This window comes from Emys orbicularis, chromosome 1, assembly GCF_028017835.1.
Source record: "Emys orbicularis isolate rEmyOrb1 chromosome 1, rEmyOrb1.hap1, whole genome shotgun sequence".
NCBI lineage: Eukaryota > Metazoa > Chordata > Testudines > Emydidae > Emys > Emys orbicularis.
In genome coordinates this window covers 167,065,002-167,091,233 of record NC_088683.1, presented here as the reverse complement: position 1 = coordinate 167,091,233, position 26,232 = coordinate 167,065,002, and the positions used below count along the sequence as shown (strand labels likewise).

General features: G+C 40.5%; 2 protein-coding genes across 3 annotated transcripts in view; one reads left to right on the top strand and one right to left on the bottom strand.

The window, feature by feature from the left end:
• The window catches only part of CMSS1 (cms1 ribosomal small subunit homolog), a 366,127-nt gene that overhangs the window by 62,297 nt on the left and 277,598 nt on the right, over nucleotides 1–26,232 (top strand). The gene's annotated exons all lie outside the window — the stretch shown is intronic.
• FILIP1L (filamin A interacting protein 1 like) overlaps nucleotides 1–26,232 on the bottom strand; it is a 121,812-nt gene that overhangs the window by 47,991 nt on the left and 47,589 nt on the right. The gene's annotated exons all lie outside the window — the stretch shown is intronic.

Sequence of the window (26,232 nt, the reverse complement as noted above, 5' to 3'; positions counted from 1 at the left end):
ATATAAAAACATTTAATATACATTCTTCTTCCTAACCTAAACTAATGCTCATTTAAGAGGGGTGTTGGAAGACATGAGACATAAAGAAGAAAATTGGGATAGTTGAGATTTTGTCTGTAGGTGGTGAGTTGACCAGTCAACTGAATGTTATTTGACTGGTGAATTGGCAGTTAGGGGAAGGGGGGTCCCTGGAGGTGGTGGTCAGGGGATGAGGAGCAGAGGGCGGTCGAATAGGGTGGTGGGAGTCCCGGGGGGGCTGTCAGGGGGCGGGGGTGTGGATAGGGGGCGAGGGTCCCAAGAGGGGGCAGTCAGAGGACAAGGAGCAGGGGTTTGGGAGTTCTGAGGGGGGCAGTCAGAGGGCAGGAAGTGGGAGGGGGTGGATGGGGGTGGGGGCCAGGCTGTTTGGGGAGGCACAGCCTTCCCTACCCGGCCCTCCATACATTTGCGCAACCCCGATGTGGCCCTCAGGCCAAAAAGTTTGCCCACCCCTGATCGAACATCTATGTTTAATCAGGACAAGATTAACCCTAACCTAACAGGTCAGGTTTAGAGTTTTCCCTACTGCTTTTCAACTTCACATCTGCCTCACCATGAATCCTAGTCCCTGTTACAGTTTGTCTTTGTGAGACTTAACCTAAGAAGTGAAATGAAACAATTTAGTTATACCTGTATAAACTCCTCTATGGAAACTCTTGCATTAGTTTAACTGAATCAATTTTAAAACACAATATAAGTTAAACCAGTACAACTTTTCCATGTAGACAAGGCTTCAAGTAGTGTCAGCAGAGGGATTTGCCTGTCAAGGCCTTGAAACAGATAGGCCAGGGAAATATTTCATGGTGTCCTAAGTCCCTTCAACGTCTTAGCACAGTTTTATATCTCCTCCCATGTGACTCTTCACATGCATGACTGAGACCTCCAGTTACCCTGCTTGTTGTTCAGTACACCTGCTCCAGAGATACCTTGGAATGTGAAGCCCAGCATGCAGGCTGAAGTGATCTGTCATTAAGTGTGTTGCTTCTGGTATCCCAAATGCTACAAGATTCATTAAGGGCCATGGCCTATCAAAAGTTTTACTAATCACTGATTAGGGCCAGTCCAGGACTAAAATATACTCAAATATTTTGTTTCATTATTGTAGGGTTTTGTTTCCCCCCCCCCCCCCCCTCAATTGTGGCTTCCCATCTCCCCCTACCTGCAGCTTTAGCCAGTGAAAGTGTAACCATTACAGAAAGTTTCTGCTGAAGGTAACTGGGTTATGTTAGTTGTGATTCTGAGCACTGCTGCTTACTGTATATCCGTATAAACATATATAAAAATATATTCCTAAATGATATTTTTTGTTAGGATTCACTGTCACCAAAAAATCTTTTTTTGTCTCCTAAGTAAACGCAACTCTGCTTCTTACTATCCAAATGGCCAGACACTAATCACTGTATAACAATACAATGGCTATAACAGTATTTTAAGGATACTGATCATTTTGGTATCTGCTTAAGAAATCTGTGCTGAACTAACAAAGTGGTTAATACATCCCAGATGAGCTGTTTTGAATTGTGGATTTCTAGGGATGTAACACAACTTGAAAAACTTTGGTCCATTTGGGATTCAGAAATGCTGTGCTATTTGATGAGTTAAAGATTTAGGAATTTGTCTTGGTTGTGTGGTTCAGTTCTCTAGTCTGGAAAAGTATTTACGGAATTTCTTGATCTCCTAGTGTGTAGTACATACTTAGTTTTTTGTATGAGCGTTGCCCATAGCTGGTACTATTCAAGGGAGTCTCTTGGGTTTTGGGAATGTTTTTTGCAGGCTTCAGATACCAGTTTGCTGCTGAGGTCTGCAACAAAAATTCCACAATATCCTTGAGGTAGGAGGAGAGTGAATACATTCAAAAGGGTATTGGTTAATCTCCCATTTTATGGAAGCTTCTGAAGGACAAGTCAGCAGAGATGTTATCATCTTAAATTCAGCAATAATAAGGATACATTAGTATTTGGGAATGCTTTCATTAATCTGATAGTTTCAGGTACACTGCGCGCAGACTGGACTGTTGCTAAGAAAACCATACAGGGGATGATCTGAATGCTTGAATAAATTGCAAAGTGTTTCATACCAGAAAACTTTTTAGGGGCACAAGGGAGTGACTTTAAAGCAATTCATATTCAGATCTTAAAAAAAAACAAACCACCAAATCTTCCGTTCCCTGAAATTCCACTTTTCTCATACACCCTTTTCAAAATGGTTTGCCATGGTGTTGTTGAGTGTTTGTTTCTTTTGTTTTGTTTTTTGATACCTCAATTAGTTCCAATTAACTTTATTCAGCTCTATTATCCATTTTTCAATTAAATGGATGGATACATTTTCTGTTCTATTCCTTGTAATGTTATTTCCCACAATAATGTCTTCCAAACTAAAGGAATTCCAGTAGAACCTCACTTTTGGTTTACATTGGCTCCAGCCTTCAAGCTCAGATGTTCATTTTTCTAGTCTGCTGCTTTGATCACGTCACCCCTTCTCTTTGCATCTTTCCACTGACTCCCCATCTTTATCGCATCAAACATAAGCTTCACAGCAAATTCCCCAGCCTACCTAACACTTCTCATTCCCTATTGAGCTGTCAGTACTCCAGTCAGCTCAGATGCCAGTTTGTTAAATTGCTTAACAGGCACCTTTGTGTTTTCTCCCATGTTCCCCTCACACTTGGAAGGTGCTTCTTGTAAATGTCTGCGAAGCTACATCACTTTCTTCCTTCAGATCCCTCCTTAAAACTCTCCTTTGTTGTGACACCTACAAAAAACTTGACAACGGTTAGGCTGTTGGTGTGCTGAGACCACTGCCGATCATGCTGACCAATATTGCCTCATTGTTTCCTTGTACTCCCTCATCTGTCTGTATTCATTTCTAGTTTCATGTCTTATAATTGGATTGTAAGCTCCTTAGGGTAGGAACCATCTTTTTGTTCTATGTTTGTACAGCGCCTAGCACAAAGGGGTCCTGGTTCATGGCTGGCCTTCCTCGGACTACAATAATATAAATAAATAATAATAATGTAAAGTTTAATGCTCTTTAGATGAAGGATAACTACAGTCCATAAACAAAGTTGGTTTGTAATCATAGCGCATATGTTTGTGTTTGATTTGTTTTTGTGTAGGACCAAGTGTATGCTAAGAGGTGCATTGGTTTGTTTAATATAGTGGTAGAACTTTAGATCTAAAAAAAATCTAATGTGGAATAAAGTGTACATTTCTTCTACAAAATACATTTTTAAATTTAGGGTCTTAATGACTTACTCTCTGAGAGATGTTACGTTGTTACTTAACAGAAAGATAAACAGAGTCGATCATCTCCCTGAACTGGCATAGCATAAGCCGTATTCCATATAATACTATTCTGTTTCTCTTACTTGACTGTTTTTCCTAACAATGATATTGCAACAGAAAATCACAAGAATGTAAAACTTCTCTGCTCTTGGGTGATCTCATAGGTAAAAAGATTTGGGCACTGTTTTTTTCCCCCCATAGAAAATGCAAATGTTTGTTCATAGTTTTCCTCCTTCTGCCCACTCCTGGCTGTACCTATCTTAGTTACTCTTCTGCAGTACAGTAAACAGCACTTCTAGAATCTTTCCTGTACAGTGATAAACTTCTCTTTTTTGCTAATTGAAATATATATATATATAAAAGAGGTGTTTGAGCTCAACTTATGATAAAGAACTACAGGCACAGATCCCTAAACCTTTCTGTGCTGGTCAGTAAGACCCAATCATGACTTATTGGACCAAGATTAGTATTTGCATGTCTCAGATAGTTTTTGAATACTTTAAATGTTTTATGAAGCCTGATATATCCTCATTATGCCTTTTTTGTTTGTTTATTTCATGGTATTCTTAGTAGATATACAGAGAGCAGGTAGCACATATGACAGGTTAATACTTTATATCCCTGGTGTGAAAAGGAAGAAGGTGAAGTGGACACAATTATACTAAATTAGCAGACGATATCCTGGTACAGGAAAGCCTTATCATATCTGTGAAATGACTGAGATTTATAGCAAACATAATAGGAATCAACATTTTATTTATTTATTGAAAATTGAACTTGGCACCTTTAACTTGTAATATTAATTGTGAGTCTAAACCAGTCTCAGTAGTGTCTGAAAGTTATTGCTGCATATTGTTTGTTACGTGGTCATTGTGGGGTGAATTAGAATTTTCTATCCACATTACACCACCACCACTGCAACTAGGACCAATTGACATCCTAGTTGTTAGTTTTGGCTGAGAGGCCAAGATTTAAATGGGCAAGTAGGCAAAACTAATTTCTAACCCTTAGAATAAGAGAGAAGGGGACACACACACACCATATATATCTAATGCATACTTTGGAATTGGACATGAAAAATCAAGTGACATGCGGTATTTTGTCACACATTAAAATCTTTTATAGATGTTTGTGTTAGGAGACTTTTATATCTGAAAGTGTATCCAAGAAGTTTATGCTTCAGGACATGATAGCATTTCCTTTATCGGCTAGTTTAAACATTGTTTGACTCAGGGTGAAGTAATGGGGTCTGTTTAAGCTCTTATGGTTGATAGCCCTGAGGTTCCTGATTTCTTCAGTTCCTGTGACTTTTGAGATGTCTTGGTTATGCTTTGGAAGGAGTGATTTATCAGCAGTGTTTCTCAAGACCTTGCTTTAAATACAGCACTGACATTTGTTTTGGTGACATCAACACATATTTGTAATGCTATCAACACAGGTACTGTACACATATTGATGTCAGAATCTGGGTTGCTTAAACATACTTTGACTCATTGTTATTGCTCCATTGTTACCAGAAATGAATTCTTGTAGGCATCTCTTCAGGATATATTGTAAGCAATAGAGTTGGCCCTCTAGGAAAAGAATTCCCAGATGTTTCAGAGGATGGTTTAGGCTTTTTATGCTTAAGGTGTTTAGAAGGGAGCTGGGTATCATGCCTGAACATCTTTTTCCGATAAGGATTAATTATTTCTTTTTGGAAGATGCAAGGATGTGAAAATCCTCCCATTTATCTTTATTTGCCACTCTTTGCTACTAATCCTCTTCATGGAAGAATGAAAATTGAGATAATAATGGCAAGGACAGTCTGTTTTTAAAGTTTTTCAGTCCTTTTGGAGATTATCTTCTAAGATTCTCAAGAAGTAAAAAGGTTTGCCTTGTGTCTTCATGAATAAATCCTACTTTGTAGTTCTGATGTTATGGAACTGACATAGGCCACATGAGAGGACCACTCATTTATTGAGAGGGGTTTTTCCATCACTATAGTAAACTCATCCACTTGAAAGATGGTAGTTTGGCCGACAGAAGAATCCTTCCGTTGACCTAGCTGCGTCCACAGTGGGGGTTAGGTCGATCTAATTACATTGTGCAAGATGCAAAATTTTTTACAGCCCTGAGCAGTGCAACTACGTTGACCTAAGTTTTAGGTGTAGACCAGGCCTAAGTCAGATGTGTATGAAAAATGTAAACAGTCACAGGACATTCAAATATTACTGTTTTCACTTTATATAACAGTGAGATTTGTAGAAATGTGTTCCTTTGTTGTAAAGATTATGTCTAAATCTGAAGGAGATTCTGATTAGTAAAAATCCTTCAGATCTTTGAGTTACAGATTACATTTACGAAATATTTCCCCATGTATCTGGTATCTATTAAGAAATGCACAATTCATACATATATTCCTTTGACATGATGCTGCTGGGAGAAAAAAAGTTCTCCTTTGCCTGGATGCATTTCTCATGATTAGCATGGTCTTAATACACTGCTAGAAAACTCATTTTTCATATTATTGGCATTCCTAGGCTTAATCACAAATGCAGGTTTTTGAGACTGATTCCATTTGGAGTAAGATTTAGTGTAAATCTGACCACATAATCTGCCATCTCCCAGCAAGCTACCAGCTAGTGCTCCATAAACCACATGTGATTCATGGACCACAGTTTGAGAACTGCTAGGTTAAACTGAAACCATTTTTTCTGGGTGACTTCTTTGGAAAATGCAGTGAATTTTGAAGTAATTGTTCTTTCTTTGATTTGAGATAACATTATGTGTCAGAAATTTAGTGAGAACTCATAAGGGAGGTTGGTCAGGAGAATAGGCACAGCACTTTAACAGTTCCATTAGAAGTCAGCTCAAACTGAAAACGCTCAGACTTCTGGGTCACACCAGGTATGCTCAGAAGTTTGAAACCTATATAGCCAGGTCACTTCCATGGTAACATTACATTATCACCATTGGAGAATCAATACTTCTATACTTGTCTTTGCATACACAAAAGCTCCCCGGTGGGATATAAAATTTAAAAACATTACACCATCAGAGCAAAGGCTTATTTGGTTGATAAATGATACTGTAGTTGCTTGTGGAAGAAGTAACCTTATGAAATCAGTCTTTTCAGAGGCATTGCATTATAGGTTGTAAGTATACCAGTGTATTGGTCCAAGCAGGCAGAATTACCTGGAAAGGGTATACCTCAAACAGATGATTATTATTTTATTTTATTATTTTATTTTGGTACCTTTTCATTTTCTTTCTTTCTGGTTAAGGGTTTTTGGTTTTTTTTGTTCAAACTTTTACAGCTAGGTTTACAGACCATTTTGTTGACATTTCAAATGTCGTAATTGCTGCTGTAATGAATTCAAACAAGGCAGAGCAATTTCCACAGTCATTGGTTTAATTTATTGGAGAGTGATCCACTTACAAACACTGGAAAGAAATCTCTTCAGTCATGGAATATTAAACTTGTCTTATTATGCTAATTTAAGCCCCGTTTAGTGTTGTTCACTTGTTAAGTACCATATGTGTAAAATTGTTTGCCAGGCCACTTCAAGTATCCAAACTCAAAACTGATCTAGTGTTGAGCAAGAATTTTATAGAAGATGTGGTATTGGTTTATATTCCTCAGTTTGTGTTGAAGTGATATAAAAATTTCATTGTTATTGAGTGTTCTGATATTTTTCCTTATATTCTAATCTTAATGAAGTACACCTCTACCCCGATATAACGCGACCCGATATAACACGAATTCGGATATAATGCGGTAAAGCAGCGCTCGGGGGGCGGGGGGGCTGCGTACTCTGGAGGATCAAAGCAAGTTCTATATAATGCGGTTTCACCTATAATGCAGTAAGATTTTTTGGCTCCCGAGGAAGCGTTATATCGGGGTAGAGGTGTATATTGTTTTACAAACTGATCTTTTAAAAATAATAAGTCTCTCGTGTTTGAAATTAAATCAATTAAAAAAATCACAATAAAAAAAAATTGCAAACAACCTCCTGAGTTTAAGGATATGATAATCATATTGTTGACTTTTTAATTTTTCTGTGGATTGAGTTTTCATTTTGAGGATCATAGTTAAATCTTACTAAATAACTTTAGAATTAGGTCTGTGTTAGTAGCTCCCTTAGGCTAGGTCTTTTTATTTTGAGATTTGCATGTCAAGCAGTGGGAATTTGTTAATTACCATAACAAAACACTACTGCCTTAATGTTTGTGTTAGAATCCTACATTTGGGTTAGTCATTCTACAGAGCACCCTCAATTTCAACTGAAGTCTTTTTTTGGACACCCAAAATCAGAGACTGCTTCTGAAAATGTTGGCCTTAACTTCTAGGCCTCAGTTTTCTCTTCTATAAATTGTGGACAATATCTCAAAGATAGTTGGATTATAAATGTTTGTAACATTTGAGATCCTTTGATGAAAGGCGCCAAAGAAGTGTGAAGTCTTTTTATTTCAGATGCTACTGTAGTTGTATCAGTTCACAACTGGCAGCGGAGTATTTGTACTTTTACCTATTTAATACTTCTGCCCTTATGCCCTCACAGGGAGAACAAGGCCACCACTATTTACATTGATAATTAGCTATTAAATAATGTCCATAAGGCGTTTTGAAGAAGTAAAGTGCTATACAAGTTGCAATTACTATCAGCCAAGATGGGGTTTGGTACCCTGCCATTTGTTTTTTGCTTGCTTCCTCTCACTAACCATCCAGCTTAGCAAACAGTCTGTTCCTCTCTGTGTGGCATTCCCTCCATTGGGAGGGTCTTCTTGTTGCTCATTAAGGTGGGGCAGACATCCTTATTTTCCAAATTTCCCAATAAACTTTGCACCAACTGAAGCAGTATTCCAAAGCAGATGCTAGCACAAAGGATTATGGTTATGTTTTGAGCACTAAATGTGCCTTTTGTTCATCTGTTTACACAAACAAGGATTCTATGACTGTCCAGACTGTTACAAACCCCTGAGGGATTTGGGACTTACCTGTTTGTAACAGATCATATAGTACAGTTTTAGTTCCCCCTTCCTCATTGCCTGCTTAGCTTATACCAAAGTCCCTTCCTGGGGGATTGTTCAAAGCACAGAGCTTTCTTGTCTACTGTATCCCATCAGGGAAGGCAGGTGACTCAAGGCATACAATATCTGCTGATAGGTCTCGTTAACAAATTCTTTTCTCATTACTACTGTCTGAAGATCATTTTGGTAAAAACTACTTCAAGTACAGTTCTCCTCTAAAAATTTCTGTGTGAAAATAGCACCACCTTACATAAGAAAACACTTGGGTCATATTTGCTCACATTAAGTGACAAAAGTCAGTTACTGCTGCATTTTACTTCTGTTATCATTGCACAGTTAGCCCCGTGAGGAGATTGTGAACTGGGTTTTTTTTCCTTCTTTCTTGCCTGCCAAGAGAATTGCTTACTAAATTCCACAGTGAGATGGCACATGTGTCAATGACAGCAGCAACTTTAGTATTGATGATGATGAGCAAGAAGAAAAGAACACTCAGCTTGACTCTCAGATCACAGGCTGAGTTTGCAGGACTGGCACTTAAGTAAAAACATCATTTCCCTTGTAAATGGAGCATGTTTAATTTGAAGTTGTTTAGAGGTAATCAGTATGGAACACTTTGATGTAATTTTTACAGTCACTTTTTCAGAGCAGAACTACACTTTCAACTATTTAACTACCTTCTTATAAAATTAATATATTATACCCTGACTTTCATCTCATGCAGCGTAGAGCAAAACGTATTCCTTTAACAATACTTAGCCTCTGCAGTCCTCTGTACCTAACTGCCTATTATTTAAAAGCAATAATTTTTAAGAACACAGGTTATGTGTAGTTCCAGTTTGTCCACTGAATGATGTAATGTGTGTTAAATCAAATAAAATTCATAAGGCAGTTATTTGCATACCGAATAGTAAAAGAATGTAAGAGTTCCAGAGAAGTGAGTGGCTGTTAGGATACACATTATCTTTAGTAATTTCATTTTGGCTTATTTTTAACAAACTTTTTTTGAATTATTTTATAATCTATAAAAATGGAAATAAGGACAACCCAGGGAATTACAGACCGGTCAGCTTAACTTCTGTACCCAGAAAGATAATGGAGCAAATAATTAAGCAATCAGTTTGCAAACATCTAGAAGGTAATAAGGTAATAAGTAACAGTCAGCATAGATTTGTCAAAAACAAATCATGTCAAACCAACCTGATAGCTTTTTTTGACAGGGTAACAAGCCTTGTGGATAGTGGGGAAACGGTAGATGTGGTGTATCTTGATTTTAGTAAAGCTTTTGATACTGTTCCGCATGAACTTTTCATAAAGAGACTAGGGAAATGCTGCCTAGATAGAGCTACTAGAAGGTGGGTGCAAAACTGGTTGGAAAACCGTTCCAAGAGAGTAGTTATCAGTGGATCACAGTCATGCTGGAAGGGCATAACGAGTGGGGTCCCGCAGGGATCAGTTCTAGGTCCGGTTCTGTTCAATATCTTCATCAGTGATTTAGATAATGGCATGCAGAGTACACTTATAACGTTTGTGGACAATTGCTTTGGAGGATAGGATTATTATTCAAAATGATCTGGACAAACTGGAGAAATGATCTGAAGTAAATAGGATGAAATTCAACAAGGACAAATGCAAAGTACTCCATTTAGGAAGGAACAATCAGTTGCACACATACAAAATGGGAAATGACTGCCTAGAAAGGAGTACTGTGAGAAGGGACCTAGAGGTCATAGTGGACCACAAGCTAAATTTGAGTCAACAGTGTAACGCTGTTGCAAAAAAACTAAACATCATTCTAGGATGTATTAGCAGGAGTAGTTGTAAGCAAGACATGACAAGTAATTCTTCCACTCTGCTCCACACTGATTAGGCCTCAACTGGAGTATTGTGTCCAGTTCTGGGCACCACATTTCAGGAAGGATGTGGACAAATTGGAGAGTCCAAAGAAGAGCAACAAAAATGATTAAAGGTCTAGAAAACATGACCTCTGAGGGAACATTGAAAAAATTGGGTTTGTTTAGTCTGGAAAAGAGAAGACTAAGAGGGGACATGATAACAGTTTTCAAGTATGTAAAAGGTTGTTACAAGGAGGAGGAAGAAAAAATGTTTTTCTTAACCTCTGATGATAGGACAAGAGCATGGGCTTAAATTGCAGTAAGGGAGGTTTAGGTTGGACATTAAGAAAAACTTCTTAACTGTCAGGGTGGCTAAGCACTGGAATACATTCCCTAGGGAGGTTGTGGAATCTCCATCATTGGAGATTTTTAAGAGCAGGTTAGACAAACACCTGTCTTAGATAGGTGTCTGGACTAGATGACCTCTCGAGGTCCCTTCCAGTTCTATGATTCTATGAATATGAACATAATAGTAAAACAGTTATGATTTTATGCAATTATTTTTTTAAACAATTAAATTGGTCACATTGGTTTTACCTTACAAGGAATGTGTGCGTAGAAACTACCATTCAATTCTGCACACGATTAATGCTGGATAAGTACCTGTCACCTAGAGTTGGTATAGTCTTGATGCGGTCCCATAAACTCAAACATTTTGTGCAGATAATTAATATATAGCTATATATGGTTGTAAAACTACACACCTCCCGTTGCTTTTATATTTGAGTTGAAATTTACTTAACCCTGACGATTTTAAGATTCAGTTGTACTTTAACTAGTGTTTTTTTTCAATATCTTTTAGTTTTGAAAGATTTATTATGACTATTACTGAATGTTATTTTATCTCTCTAAAGCTATTCAACACATTTTGTTTTCACACTAGATTTTGCCCTTATGCTGTCTGACTAGAATGACTCACTCTGGGAATGTTTGGTTATTTTTGTCCCATATTTTAACATACGTTCTGATGGGTTAACTTCCTGTTACCACTCTCCACTGCTAGGAAGCCTAAAATGTAGCAGCTATCATCCATTTCAGTGTATGACTCATAATTCAACAACTGACTTTGCTCTACTGAGCTAGCACAGAACTTAGATAACCTGCTCCACTGGGCTCTCACTCAGCTGGATTTCCAACTTTTGCCCATGTAGCAATAATCCTCAGGAGACCTGATGGAGTTATAGGCCATCACACTGGCTCGAGATGTTTTTTTTTTTTTTTTTTTTTAATGTTAATATCTTACTGAAAGTTTCTTTCTGTGTTCTGTGAAGAAACGTGTACACGGGTTTCCCCCTTCACCACTTTGTTGTGGGAGAAAAATGCTGCTTTTCATTATTTTCTGCTGTCCACTGCTTTTGAAAAACCTAAAAATGCACAAACTAGTCTGATGCTGAAAGAAGAAGTGATCCATAAAAAGATAGGGTTCTAAACACTGGTAAACTGTAGCAATGAGTTTACAAGAAAAGAATGTTGGATTACCAGTGTTTGATGCTTGGGTAAGCGATTCACAAAAGAATCTGCCATCTGGAAACGTAAAGGAGAAAAAGTTTATTTAAGGTGGCCTTTTTTTTTAAAAAAAAAAAGCTTGGTTTTGCAATACATGGCTAAAGTTATATATTCTGCAGCATGAGTCATGGATGTCTTTATAGTTACACATCCTTGCTTAGAAGGAATAAACTTTAAAGAAAAGGAAGTTAAGAGAAAACAGAAGTGTGAATAACTGCTAATGGTGCTCTCTCTCTGGCTCCATTCAGTCTGCCATTTCATCATACATAAAGGGGGTAGTTCAGAGATTCCTTTCTTGGCACATAAGTGGCAACACATGTTTGAAACAGTGAATGGAAACTGTAGGAAAAAAATGACAGGCATATGGCAATAGGAAGGCAAGGGAAAATTTGTTGCCCTAATGTTAGCCACATAATTGGTACACTTAACTACTGAAGGATGATTTATTTAAAGAAAAAGCTGTATGCCCCACTTAGGCAGGTTTTCTGTATATAGTCTGTATCTTTCCAGTTCCTTAATAACTTGCCTTGCATACAAGTTAAACCCAGGGGCATGCAGCTTCCAGAGTGGATGGCAGACAAGGGGGTCTGCATGTGTGAGATGTAGGGGATCTTTGTTGAGGAGTAGAGAGGGGAAACCTGGGTATAAAAACAGTCCCTTGCTCATACACAAAAAATTAGTACATTTTAAGGGGGTGGGTAGGCAAGTAAAGTTGAAAATGGTTTTTAATTCATGTTATATTCACAATGTTTATGGCTTTACACAACTTAATGTATTCACTCATTGTAGGAATGTAGGGCTGGCTAGAAATAAGTAATTAAATATGGGGGAGGCCTCATTTCTTGGAAGACAGAAGTAGGGAACTAAATTAAGTAGCAGGCTGAAAACGGAATATTTGTGTAACTTAAATAGCAAATGGGTCACTGAGCGAAGAAGACAGAATGTTTGAGCCAGCTAAGATAAGAGGGAGAACACCCAGGGAGCCATTTACTCCAAACAATATAACAGTGGACCAAAAGTAAGTTAGGAATGTAAAGATGGGGTAAAAAGTAGGTTGAACATGGATAATATGTGGACACAGTATGCTGCAAAGGGATTGGTTCCTGGCAGGTAACCCAGCCAATCCAAAAATGTGTAATGCAACGTATAGTAAATGCAATGAGATATGTAAATTTATATGAGGGAAAAGGTTTGCTGCATAACACTTTAGGCTGATCAACTCAGCCCAGCTTTCCTATAAGCCAAATAAAGGAACCTGAGTGACAAAACTGGAATTGAACTAAGTTCTTGGGAAACCAAATGGAAAAGATCTCAGGGGAACCACAACACTCATTAAAAAGGAGAGCTGGCCAGTGTTTTCAAGGCTAAATACACACTGATTTAGTACTTTAATCTGAGGGTGTTGTATTTTTAGGGTGATGGAACAATTACTACCACCTTCTCTCTCTAATATCCTGGGACCGGCATGGCTACAACTATGCTGCATAATTAGTACCCTGACATTTGGGTCTAATTCATGTCTCTCCATTCATGGGTGTGCTACTGTGGGACAGGTCAGGAGAAACTCTCTGTTTCCCAGCACTCTGTCCAGGAAGAAGGCATAATCTGTCTCCAGGAGGGCCGGTGCTTGAGTGGGAGTATCAGAATTAGAACTGGTTGAAAATGGCTTTTTTTCCTGCTAAAAATATTGACTTGTTGTTAAAAAAAATGAAAAAGGTTTGGCCAGAACCCTGACGTTTTCAGCCAAATGTAGACCTTAAAAAAGAAAAAAAGGAAGAAGAAGAAGAAGAAGAAAAAAGTGTTCAGTTGAAAACTCAATATTCCATTGAAAAAACAGTTTTGACAGAATTTTCAATCAGTCCTCATCAGAGTGTCTCCAGCTATTTGTTCTCCTCTCGCTTGGCAGAGTGATTGAGTCCCTGGAGAGTTATAGTTGAGTGGTCAGAGTGTAAGCTGATCCCATAGAAGCTTACACTCTGAGGAATTCTTTGCCCATCTATAGCATGGCACAATTGAACAGGTGCATCATCTTCCTCTGAAGCCTCAGGTATTCGCCATTTCTGGCTGCAGGACTTGATGGGCCAGTAATGTGGCAAGCGCCATATTGCTGCTACAAGAGATGATAGACAGTGCACCCAGCATTACCAAGAAATATCTGTTTATAAGTTGGGTGCGTTATACCTTCCAACATCACTTATCTTAAAGGTGACAAGTAACAAGGCGTTGCCAACTTTATTTTAAAGCAGAGGGGAGAGAGGTGTTTAAGGTTCCAAAAAAGGCAAAATGTCTCTGGCTCTTGTTTAAAAAATGCAATTAGTGCTGTATTTGAACAAAACTAACTCCCTAAAATCTTGAGAAATTTGAGCTACATATTTCCTGGTTTCTTGATCAGAGTGAATGACATCACAAATACTGTAGACAAAAGGAATGAAAACAAGGGTTTCAAATGGAAACCTGTTTATGGTATTTGAGGTGTCACTCATTCTAGCAAGAAGCCAGGAAATATGCAGTTCAGAATCAGCAGGATTGTAAAAGAGATGGTGACTGTCTGAAATTTTGTTAAAATACAGAATTATATTTTTTTAAATAATGACCCTATTATTGTCTCTCTCAAAATCAAACAAGAATCTTGGGAATTATAAACAACAAAATATCACCTTTCCAATTATTTTCATATTTATTAACCTACTGAAGTGTGTCTGCTCAGTTGTCCTACAGACTTCTCGGAAGTAACTAATTGACTTCAGTTGGATCACTTGAGGTTGCAGGACTGAGGAGGGAGACTGATGGCAGCGCTTTAACGTGGCTGTATAGTCACAGCACAGCGCTGGGAGAGAGCTCTCCCAGTGCTGTAAAAAACCCACCCCCACGAGGGGAGCGTGGCTACCAGCGCTGAGAGCGTGGCTTCCAGCGCTGGGAGCATGGCTACACTGCCACTTTACAGCGCTGAAACTTGCAGCGCTCAGGGGGGTGTTTTTTCACACCCCTGAGTGAGGAAGTTGCAGTGCTGTAAAGTGGCAGTGTAGACAAGGCCTAAGAGAGCATGCATGTATATGCATGCTCCTGGACCCTGAGAACACCTAGTCTCAATAAACAACAGGTTTAGGGCTTGATAATGTCATCTTTACTCACATGAGTAACTCACATCAGTTTCAGCTACCCCCATGCTTCCTCACCAATATTCCTCCACCCAAGGGAACAACTGTAGGGGGAAGAGGCTAGTTTTGTCTCCGTGCAACGTTCAGTCTTTGCCATCTCTTCTGAGACTGAGAACAAGAGAGGAGCCAATTAGCAACAATTGTGTAGGTGAAATATGAATCGAGGTATGCATATCTATTTGTAGGAGGACTAGCACACTGACGTAATAGGCTGCCAAGTAGTCATTAGTTGGGAACAAATGTCAGTTACTATCAACCTGTACTGCATTTGAAATAGTGATCTAGAAATGGTATTTTATATCCTATTACCAGTCATCTGAGTCAACTCAGTCCCTTCCTATTAGATAGATTTCATTTTGACTGATATGGGTTTAAGAGGAGAATATGATTCTTATTAACCAACAAGTGCTTAGAAATTATCCAGGGGTGTAATACACTTATGCAGCAGAGTAAACTTCTTCTTTTTTTTTAAAGCCTGGAATGCGTTTTGATGCTCCTTATATATAAATCTAAACTGTTTCCATGTTTTTAAATTATGTAAACACCAAGAATACTGGCTAGTCAAGGCAGTTAAAAAATAAAATACATTTAAAATAGCTTACTTGCAGACAAATAAATGAAATGTTAGAACATATACACAGAAAGGATATTACACAGGTTACTGGAGTTGTAGGCTGTACGCATACACGTTGAAATATTATGGTTACCATGTTAGGAATTTCTCAAGTACTTAAATTTTTTGGATTTAAAACATTAATAAGTGTTTCTTGTCTTTCACAGAATAAACATCACAAAAATATATTTTAACCTTGAATTTTAAGACCCTTTTTGTGTGTGTATGTATGTTTAGGTTACAAACTAGTACAGTCAACTTCATTTATAACTGCATGGTTATAGGGAATAAAAATACTTCCCAAACCAAACAAATTAAATTCACTACATTTTTTCTTGTCATTTCTGGTAATTATGGATATTTCCCAGCCTTTTTATAGGCATTACTAAAGCAACAAACGAAAAAGGATTTGGCAAATATAAAACAAAATTAGAGCAGATACATAGGTTTTTGCTAATAACTAATTGTACATAGACCTTACACTTATGTGACAAATACGTTTGGAGGCAAAGGTTTTATTTTTTTGATAAGGGTATTTGTCACAGTGTTCTGCACTAGCTGAATTCTTAGTGATCTTCAAAAGTGGCCACAATTACAGCACATTGAACTAGTCCTGTAGTCTCCAACTGTGGTCTTCCTGGTGGTCTGAAGAATAATGTACTTGGAGAACCACGAGTGAGGTTTTGTGAAAGGAGGTAGATCCATGACAGGATCTCTCTCTCTCTCTCAGTCATACTCTGCCTAATTGAAAGGTTAGAGAACCACTGTAGTTTTCTAGTCTTGAGGATAACTGAGGTGAACATCTGCAACTTCTTAACCAGATATAAATGGAGTAAAGCACTCAAAGCTACTGCTGTTGTCAGATAATTCAGGTGCAATCAAGGATCAAAGAACACACGCACAACCCCCCTCCCTGATGGCAAAACCACACTAACAATAGACAAACAAATTCCCTCAACAGAGTAAGCAAATATTATACTTGTCAGAGTCTCCAAATGGGTCCCCAGCACACCGGATCACCCAGTCTGTTCTAGAGGGAGCCTCAGACAGCTTGTTCTCCTTCAAGTTCCTGTCTTACTCACACAGTAGGGAAAATAAGGTCACTGTGCTATCTGTGTCCAGCTGCAGATATGCAAGTACATTATGAACCTCTAGGAGCAAAATTGCCCCAAAGACTACAATGTATTTGCGATTTGTGGTATGTCTCTTCTGTGGAAAACCTCATCTGAATTTGATCTTCTCCACTAAGCCGGTGGAAATCTGGAATGTTATTAGCACCCTGAGAAGTGTGCATACCCTTCCTCATAATTTTTATGTCTTGTGTTTTTTATAGAGCTGATGGATCACAAAAGATTAACTATTTAAAGATACCAACTGTTTAACAACTTGTGTAATAGGTGGTTCCTACAGGCTGAGATGACTCTGGACAAGTTGTTTTACTGGAAAAAGGAGGACTTTTGATTGCATGGAAACAATGCTGAGTCTCTTGTCTTCACTGAGGACCTACTGGGCTCTTCCTTCCCTTTTTCTCAGCCTGTGTTTCTCCTTGTCTCCTGCCCGCACTCCCAGTTCCTGAGGTCCTCCTTTTAAGAACCAGAAGGAGGTGGCAGTGCAGTGAGCAGTAGGCAGTTATTCCAGCATCAAGGGAGAGCAAGGCAGTAGCTCAGGTAAAGTGAAACGGATACATGACATTCTCCACCTTTGGGAAATGGGTGTGAGGAATCCAGCATTCATGCTGTGGGAGCTGAAGGAACAGAGGGAGGCGGAGTTGCAACTGAGTACAGGGGATGGGAAGAGAGAAAGGAAAGGGAAAGGGGCTGAATTCACTTGTCCTGGAAAGGTTGTAGGAGTTAAACAAGTTAATTTTAAAAAATAAAAATCAGACACTCTATGTATCCATGCCCACCTGCATGCAGGTACGTGTCTGTTTGAAATTTGCCATTGGAAAGGTTAGCAACCCTGTTGATTAAAAAGGCTGTGCAAGTTGGAGTTTCTCACATGATTAAAATATCATATTTTGTGACCAGTTTCAAAGCTGTGAAATATACCACTGCTTCCTGAAATTAGACTGATATATTTAACCAGTATATTGAAGCAAAATTCTTAACGACAGCCAGGGCAAGTCCCCAAAGCATTTTAAAGGCAATTTTAAACCTATATGATAGCACTATGCGGATTAGCTAAAGTCAGCTGACAAACTACTTCTTATGTAATAATGCTACCACCATCTAATAATTGTTGGTTCATAAAATAAAATTTAAAACAAAACACCACAAGAACAGCTTTTCTTAAACATGCTACTTGTAACGCTAAATATTACAAGGGAGATGAGGGAACCACAATGAGGGCATAGCATGTCTCTCAACCAATTCATGTCCTTTTCATGTCAACTAATTGCTGGAGTATGGGGAATTTACTTACTGAGACAATGGATAACAAAGCACATGGCTGCCACATCTGTCACCATCTCCAGCCCACTTCCCTCTTACAAGAGCTCCTCTTCCCACATTTCTAGTCTGCAGGGTTTACATACAAATTTCATTCTCCTCTCGGTTTGTATTTAGCACTGGTCTTCCTTGAAAGACAGAACAGGAGGCACTGCAGAGACACATGATCAGTACAGCTGCCAGCAAGGGAGCAAAAAATGTTTGGAGCCTTGCAGAAACAGAACTTATTTACATGAGGCAGAAGGTGTAGAAGACAGTGAGCACATACGCTGTCGGTAGAACTATGAGGCTGATACAGAATCTTTGGTGTCTAGGGCCTTGTCTACACTATGACTTTAATTCGGATTTAGCAGCGTTAAATCGAATTAACCCTGCACCCGTCCACACAACGAAGCCATTTATTTCGAAATAAAGGGCTCTTAAAATCGATTTCTGTACTCCACCCCAACGAGCGGAGTAGCGCCAAAATCGATTTTGTCATTTAGAATTAGGGTTAGTGTGGCCGCAATTCGATGGTATTGGCCTCCGGGAGCTATCCCACAGTGCACCATTGTGACCGCTCTGGACAGCAATCTGAACTCGGATGCACTGGCCAGGTAGACAGGAAAAGCCCCGTGAACATTTGAATTTCATTTCCTGTTTGCCCAGCGTGGAGAGCACAGGTGACCACAGATAGCTCATCAGCACAGGTAACCATGCAGGCCGATAATCGAAAAAGAGCACCAGCATGGACTGTACGGGAGGTACTGGATCTGATTGCTATATGGGGAGAGGATTCAGTGCTAGCAGAACTTCGTTCAAAAAGACGAAATGCCAAAACTTTCGAAAAAATCTCCAAGGGCATGATGGAGAGAGGCCACAATAGGGACTCAGATCAGTGCCGCGTGAAAGTCAAGGAGCTCAGACAAGCCTATCAAAAAACAAAGGAGGCAACGGTCGCTCCGGGTCAGAGCCGCGGACATGCCGCTTCTACGCCGAGCTGCATGCAGTTCTGGGGGGGGGGCCGCCACCACTACCCCACCTCTGACCGTGGATTCCGAGGCGGGGATAATCTCACCAGCTACACCTGAGGATTCTGCGGACGAGGAAGAGGAGGAGGAGGAGGACGAGCTTGCAGAGAGCACCCAGCACTCCGTTCTCCCCAACAGCCAGGATCTTTTTCTCAGCCTGACTGAAGTACCCTCCCAACCCTCCCAACCCAGTATCCAAGACCACGACCCCATGGAAGGGACCTCAGGTGAGTTTACCTTTTAAAATATAAAACTTGTTTTAAAAGCAAGGGTTTTTAATGATTACTTTGCCCTGAGGATTGGGATGCATTCGGAGCCAGTACAGCTACTGGAAAAGTCTGTTAACGTGTCTGGGGATGGAGCGGAAATCCTCCAGGGACATCTCCTGGGGGGGGAATTGGCCCAGAGCTTTTCGCGTTTGGCTAGCAGGGATCTTCCCTGATACCAGCCACGCGGTGGGGGGAGGGGTAAAGCGATCATCCCAGAGAATTCATGGCGGGGTGGGGGGTGTTAGTTTGGTTCCTGCAGGAATCTTCCCTGATACCAGCCACGCGGTGGGGGGAGGGATAAAGCGATCATCCAGAGAATTGGATGGGGGGGGGGGGGGTTAGTTTGTTTTCTGCTGCTGAAGGTTAACAGGAAAACTGCAGCACTCAACGGGCTTTGCTTGGTATGTGGGAAAGGAGGGCGCAGAAGCCGAAAGACAATGGCTTACCATGGCCGCATGCAAGCCGAATTCTGTTGCCCGGACCTGCGTCTGTGATCTCTAGCAGCAAAGCCACAGGCACTCAATATTAAGAGGCAAAATGCGACCTTGCACAGAAATCACATGTGCTATGTAATGTGAATAGTGTTGGTCACCGTGAAAGAGTATAAGCATTGTTCTGCAAAATGTATCTTTTTAAAAAATTCTCTCCTTTTTTCCCTCCCTCCAGCAGCTGCAAATTCTTCAAGCCTCCCTCCTCCGTCCCGAAGGCTATCACAGATAAGGCGTCGGAAAAAGAAGACGCGAGACGATATGTTCTCAGAAATCATGGAATCCACCCGCAGTGACAGAGCTCATCTGAATGAGTGGAAGGACACGGTTTCAAAGTATAGGAAAGAAGCCAGTGAACGTGAGGACAGGAGGGACCAACGTGAGGACATGAGGGACCAACATGAGGACAGGAGGGACCAACGTGAGGAGAGGAGAGACGCTCGAGATGAGAGGTGGCGGCAGGAAGATCAGAGGAGGCAGGATGCAACGCTGGGGCTGCTGCGTGAGCAAACAGACATGCTCCGGCATCTGGTGGAGCTTCAGGAACAGCAGCAGGATAACAGAGTGCCGCTACAGCCCCTGTATAACCCCCCTCCCCATGTTCCATAGCCTCCTCACCCAGACGTGTAAGAACGCGGGGCGGGGAGGCTCCGTACACCTTCCCATTCCACCCCAGTGGACAGCCCAAGCAAAAGACTGTCATTTTTTTAACCTTTTTTTAGTGGCCTTTTCCTTTCCGCCGATCCTCCTCCCAAACCCCACCCGGGTTCCCTCCCTCTTTTTATAATCTATTAATAAAGAATAAATGATTTTTAAACGATAGTGACTTTATTTGGTTTGAAAGCAAGCTGGGGGAAGGGGGAGGGTGGGTTCCTTACAGAGAATGAGTCAATAAAGGGGGCGGGTTTTCATGAAGGAGAAACAAACAGATATTTCACACTGTAGCCTGGCCAATCATGAAACTGGTTTTCAAAGCTTCTCTGATGCACAGCGCTTCCTGGTGTGCTCTTCTAATCGCCCTGGTGTCTGGCTGTGCGTAATCAGCAGCCAGGCGATTTGCCTCAGCCTCCCACCCCGCCATAAAGGTCTCCCCCTTACTTTCACAGAGATTGTGGAGCACACAGCAAGCAGAAATAACAATGGGGAGATTGGTTTGGCTGAGGTCTGAGCGAGTCAGTAACGATCGCCAGCGACCTTTTAAACGGCCAAATGCACATTCTACCACCATTCTGCACTTGCGCAGCCTGTAGTTGAACAGCTCCTGACTCCTGTCCAGGCTGCCTGTGTATGGTGTCATGAGCCATGGCATTAAGGGGTAGGCTGGTTCCCCAAGAATAACTATTGGCATTTCAACATCCCCAACGGTTATTTTCTGGTCCGGGAAGTAAGTCCCTTGCTGCAGCCCTTTAAACAGAGTAGTGTTCCTGAAGACGCGAGCGTCATGAACCCTTCCCGGCCAGCCCACGTTGATGTTGGTGAAACGTCCCTTGTGATCCACAAGTGCTTGCAGCACCATTGAAAAGTACCCCTTGCAGTTTATGTACTGGGTACCCTGGTGCTCCGGTGCCAAGATAGGGATATGGGTTCCATCTATCGCCCCACCACAGTTAGGGAATCCCATTGCAGCAAAGCCATCCACTATGACCTGCATATTTCCCAGAGTCACTACCTTTCGTAGCAGCACCTGAGTGATTGCTTTGGCTACTTGCATCACAGCAGCCCCCACAGTAGATTTGCCCACTCCAAATTGATTCCCGACTGACCGGTAGCTGTCTGGCGTTGCAAGCTTCCACAGGGCTATCGCCACTCGCTTCTCAACTGTGAGGGCTGCTCTCATCTTGGTATTCTGGCGTTTCAGGGCAGGGGACAGCAAGTCACAAAGTTCCATGAAAGTGCCCTTACGCATGCGAAAGTTCCGCAGCCACTGGGAATCATCCCACACCTGCAACACTATGCAGTCCCACCAGTCTGTGCTTGTTTCCCTTGCCCAGAATCGGCGTTCCATGGATAGAACCTGCCCCATTAACAACATGATCTCCAAAGCACCGGGGCTCGCGGTTTGAGAGAATTCTGTGTCCGTGTTCGTGTCCATGTCCATGTCCTCATCACGCTTGTCGCTGCGCTGCCGCCGCCGCCTCATTTTTCTGGTCCTGGCTCAGCATAAACTCCACGAGAACGCGCGAGGTGTTTACAATGTTCATGACTGCTGTCTTGAGCTGAGCGGGCTCCATGCTTGCCATGGTATGGAGTCTGCAGTGTTCACCCAGGAAAAAAGGCGCGAAATGGTTGTCTGCCGTCCGTTGCTTTCATGCAGGGAGGGAGGGAGGGGTGAGGCTGTACCCAGAACCACCTGCGACAATGTTTTTTGTTCCATCAGGCACTGGGATCTCAACCCAGAATTCCAATGGGCGGGGGAGACTGCGGGAACTATGGGATAGCTATGGGATAGCTACCCACAGTGCAACGCTCCAGAAATCGACGCTAGCCCCGGTACATGGACGCACACCGCCGAATTAATGTGCTTAGTGTGGCCGCATACATTCGACTTTATACAATCTGTTTCCCAAATTCGAATTATATAAATTCGGATTAATCCCGTAGTGTAGACATACCCAAAGATGGAAAAAAATCTATTAGATCATCTACTCCATCTCTCCCTGTTAAGGAAGGATTGTTCCCTACAATATAAATTCCAGTGATTTTGCTAAATCTAATTTAAAGTGTCTCAAGTAAAGGAGTTTTCACTGCAAGTGGGGTGAAGATTACACATCCTACAGGCCTGATCCTGAAAATTCTTACTCATGTAGGAAGTCCCATAGACTTGAATGGGACATGGGTTGCAGGATTGTCCTTTTCTGGTGGATAAAAAAGGCGCGAGAGAATTTTTTCCCCAATTTTTTCTCTTAATTTTTTAATCTAAGAATTATTAGGAATGCCATATGTAGTCTTCCCTCTTTTCTTGCTGGACTTCTCCCTTGGCGGATCCAGAGATGTAACTCCTTAGGGGAATTGATACTTTAACAAAAGAGCTTTTCCTCCCAGTTTGTAAAATGAGAAATAGGTGCTAACAAAGTCAAATCCGATACTCCTCCCTGTTGCCACCACCATGACCTACACAGAAACCTTTTAAATGTTGTGTATAAAATACACTACCCTTCTCAATGAATCAGGTTTTATTTTTTGGTTACACATATCTTTGATACCCACTGCCTTAGTATCTGGTGTCATGGACCGACTAATCATCCAAAGGGGATCTGAATTTCTAAAGCAAAAACATGTAGAAATAAAAAGAACCACCGACAAGCCTTACAGTCCTTCTTCCTTAAGAATTATCCTTCTTTATACATCACAAATAAATAAATTAAAAATTTAAAACAGCACCCCCCCTCCCATTTTTCAACCTTCTAGGCCGAATTTAATATAATAGTTTGAAAAGGAAGGAGGCATAAGCATTCATTAATCAATTTAAATTAGAACAATTCTGTTGCCCTCATGGCAGTGATACTTCTCCCTGCGTTCTTATATGAAGGGTTTTTCCAGTGTTTATCATCAAAGTCCAAGAGACTCCATTGCACCTCATTCCTTTCTTGCCCTCTACCTGGTCTATTACCTTATCTGGAAGGGCTTCCTGTTTCTACTGAACCACATGCAGCATTTTCAGATCCCAGGTGTAATCTGGAATTTATTTGTACCCATATTCAGATGGTTTAAAATGAGGTAACTTGTCAGCCAGCACAAAGAATTTCAGTACATATTTACAACTGGAAAACATTGAACTGGACACAGCACAACTAGTTTTGGAAGCCCTGTCTTCTGGACTGGTGCAGATAGGAAATTGCATTATTGCTCTCCCTTTGGATTGTCACGTTACGTGTGACATGATATAATGGCAAAAAACAGTGACACCAGCTGCTGATTGTAACAGAGGAATTGCCATGTTGGATGATACCTAAGGTCCATCAATCCAGTATGCTGTCTCCAACACTGGCCTGCATCAGCTGCTTCGGAGGGAGGTGTAACAACCTCACAGAGGGAGGTAATCTGTCCCCCACATTAGGTCTCATTTTGATCTCTAATAGATATTGGCCAAAGCCCTGAAGAATGAAAATTTTCCCAAAATTTTTGAATTTTTTTGTTAATTGCTGTAACTCTGGGTATTCTTGTTATCCTATAGATGTCAGGTCCATTTTTGAATCTTACTAAATTCTTGGCCTCAGCAATCTCCTGTGACCATGAGTTTCACAGTCGAAATATGCATGAAATTGTGTGAAAAAATATGTTTTGTTTTGAATTTGCTACCTTTTAATTTAATTGAATGTCTTGTGTTATGAGACAGGAAGAACAGAAGCTACTTATCTACCTTCTGTATACATTCATTATTTATATGCTTTTATCATGTCCCCTCTTATAAAACTATATAAAGTAACAAGATGGTATAGAGAAGGTAGATAAAATGTCTATATAAAGCCTCCTAAACACACAGATTCCAGTTTAAAGCTGCAATGAAATAACGAACATTTTCTTTGCAAAACTGTTTAGCAAAATGAATTGTGTGTGCAACGTGTGTGTGTGTATATATATATGTGTGTGTGTGTGTGTGCATGAATATAAAATATTTTACTATAATATAATTTTAAGTTCATCTCAAAATTAATATTAAATCCTCAAAAATGTAGTGACGAGAGATGACTCATTTTAGCTCATGTCAAAACAATGCACTTTAGTAATTTCCCTGTCCCTTGAGAAGCTATTAAACACTAACCAAATGCCTCAGAATGTAAGTGATTGAGTGTTTTAAATTATGCACTTTTGTTTGGCTTTTTGCCAGCATCTCCTTGAAAAGGATTAAGGCAATGCAAGACCTGTAATTTACACTGACAATGATAATACACAGTTTACTTTACTAGCATCTTGGCCGAAGGTATTTTTAAACTAAACATTCAAACAAAACTCAGGTTCTTAACAAAAACAATTTTTGTAACTCTATACTTAGCCAAGTGATTAAAAAAATACAGCCACCTTTAGACTGGATATGTTTCAATATTTTCCCTTGTTGATAAATAAAAATATTGACCTTGAATATAGAGAACAGAAAGTAGTAATTTTGGGAAGATATTTTTCTTTTACTCTTAATTTAAATAGTTTTGGCTCTAACACCAATTTCCTAACTGTTTTCAATCTTTTACTGCCAAGTGGAACCTTGTGAGAAATAATTCAACCTCCCTACACAGAGTGTCGGCCAACCCAGCTCCATTTGGTCCTGACAACAGAATAGTGAATGAAAGTTAGTAGGCGTGTATAAACTGTGTAGCTTCCAGTTACTTTTAGGATTTTGCTTTTTCCAATGTGTGACCTTTCCAAAAGGTATATTTATTCCATGTGAAAAGAACTAACGTGAGAGCTGTCTGCTCTATGGGCACAATGATCTGCTGTGTAGCAATAATACTTTAGAGAGGGAGTGAGAGAGAGAGTACCTTTCCTCCGAAGATATCACAGCTCTTCATAAAGTATTAAAATCCAACAATTATTTAGGTTGTAATCTTATGGCAGGGACCTTATTATAAATGTTATTAGGTAAGTGCCAATAACATGCACTTGGGGCTGCATAAGAGACACAAAAGACCAAGCTTACATTTTAAAAGACGGACACACAGAAAATGAGGTGCACTGGGAGACCTAGAGGATGGCGATAACCCCTATTCCACATCCTCCTTGATACTTTTGCAGCATCCAGTCCTCCCTGTTATTTCTCTCTCAGGGCCCCTTTGCTTTCCCTCTACATCTTATCCCTGGACAACCTAATCCACTTGCACAAATTCAACTAACTTCTCCATGCTGATGATGCACAAGTCTCTCTCCAAACAGGACCACTCCATCCTGTTCCAGATGGAACTATCTCTCCGATGTGTTTACCTGTGTGGCCGGAGTGTGGCCCTTATCACCAACTCAGGCTCAATATGAACAACAACTCAAGCTTTTTATTTTTCCTGCCATGGTTCTCTGTCCTTTCCCCCCTATCTTATTATGGACGTCACCACCATTATCCCCAGCACCCCTGTTCTCAGCCTCAGAGTCGTCATCTGATTTTCCTCCCTTTTATTTTTTCACAGACATCCAGGCTGTTAATGTGTCGTCTTGGTGCTTCCTTTGCAACATATTAATTGGAAAAGGGCTGTGTGGGGAGGTGGGACTTGAGAAGGGAGTCAGAGGCATCCAATGGGCACCAGGGCCTTAGGTGTACTTGGAGAACCACGAGTATTATAGGGACAGAGAGAGGTCACTGACAAAGCATGAAATAGAGCCCGGGACTCATTAGGCCCAGTGGTGTGCCAGAAATATCCAAGTAAGCATATGTGAGAAAAGTTTTAGGATTAAGCATCCATTTTGTTTCTGGTTAGTTGTGATGTGCATGAATCCCTGCTGCGCCGTTTCCTGTTAGCTTTGAGGTTTTTGTCACATAAATCCTATTAGCAACCTATTACCACAAGACCTAGGTGAGAGGATTCTGGGATTTTC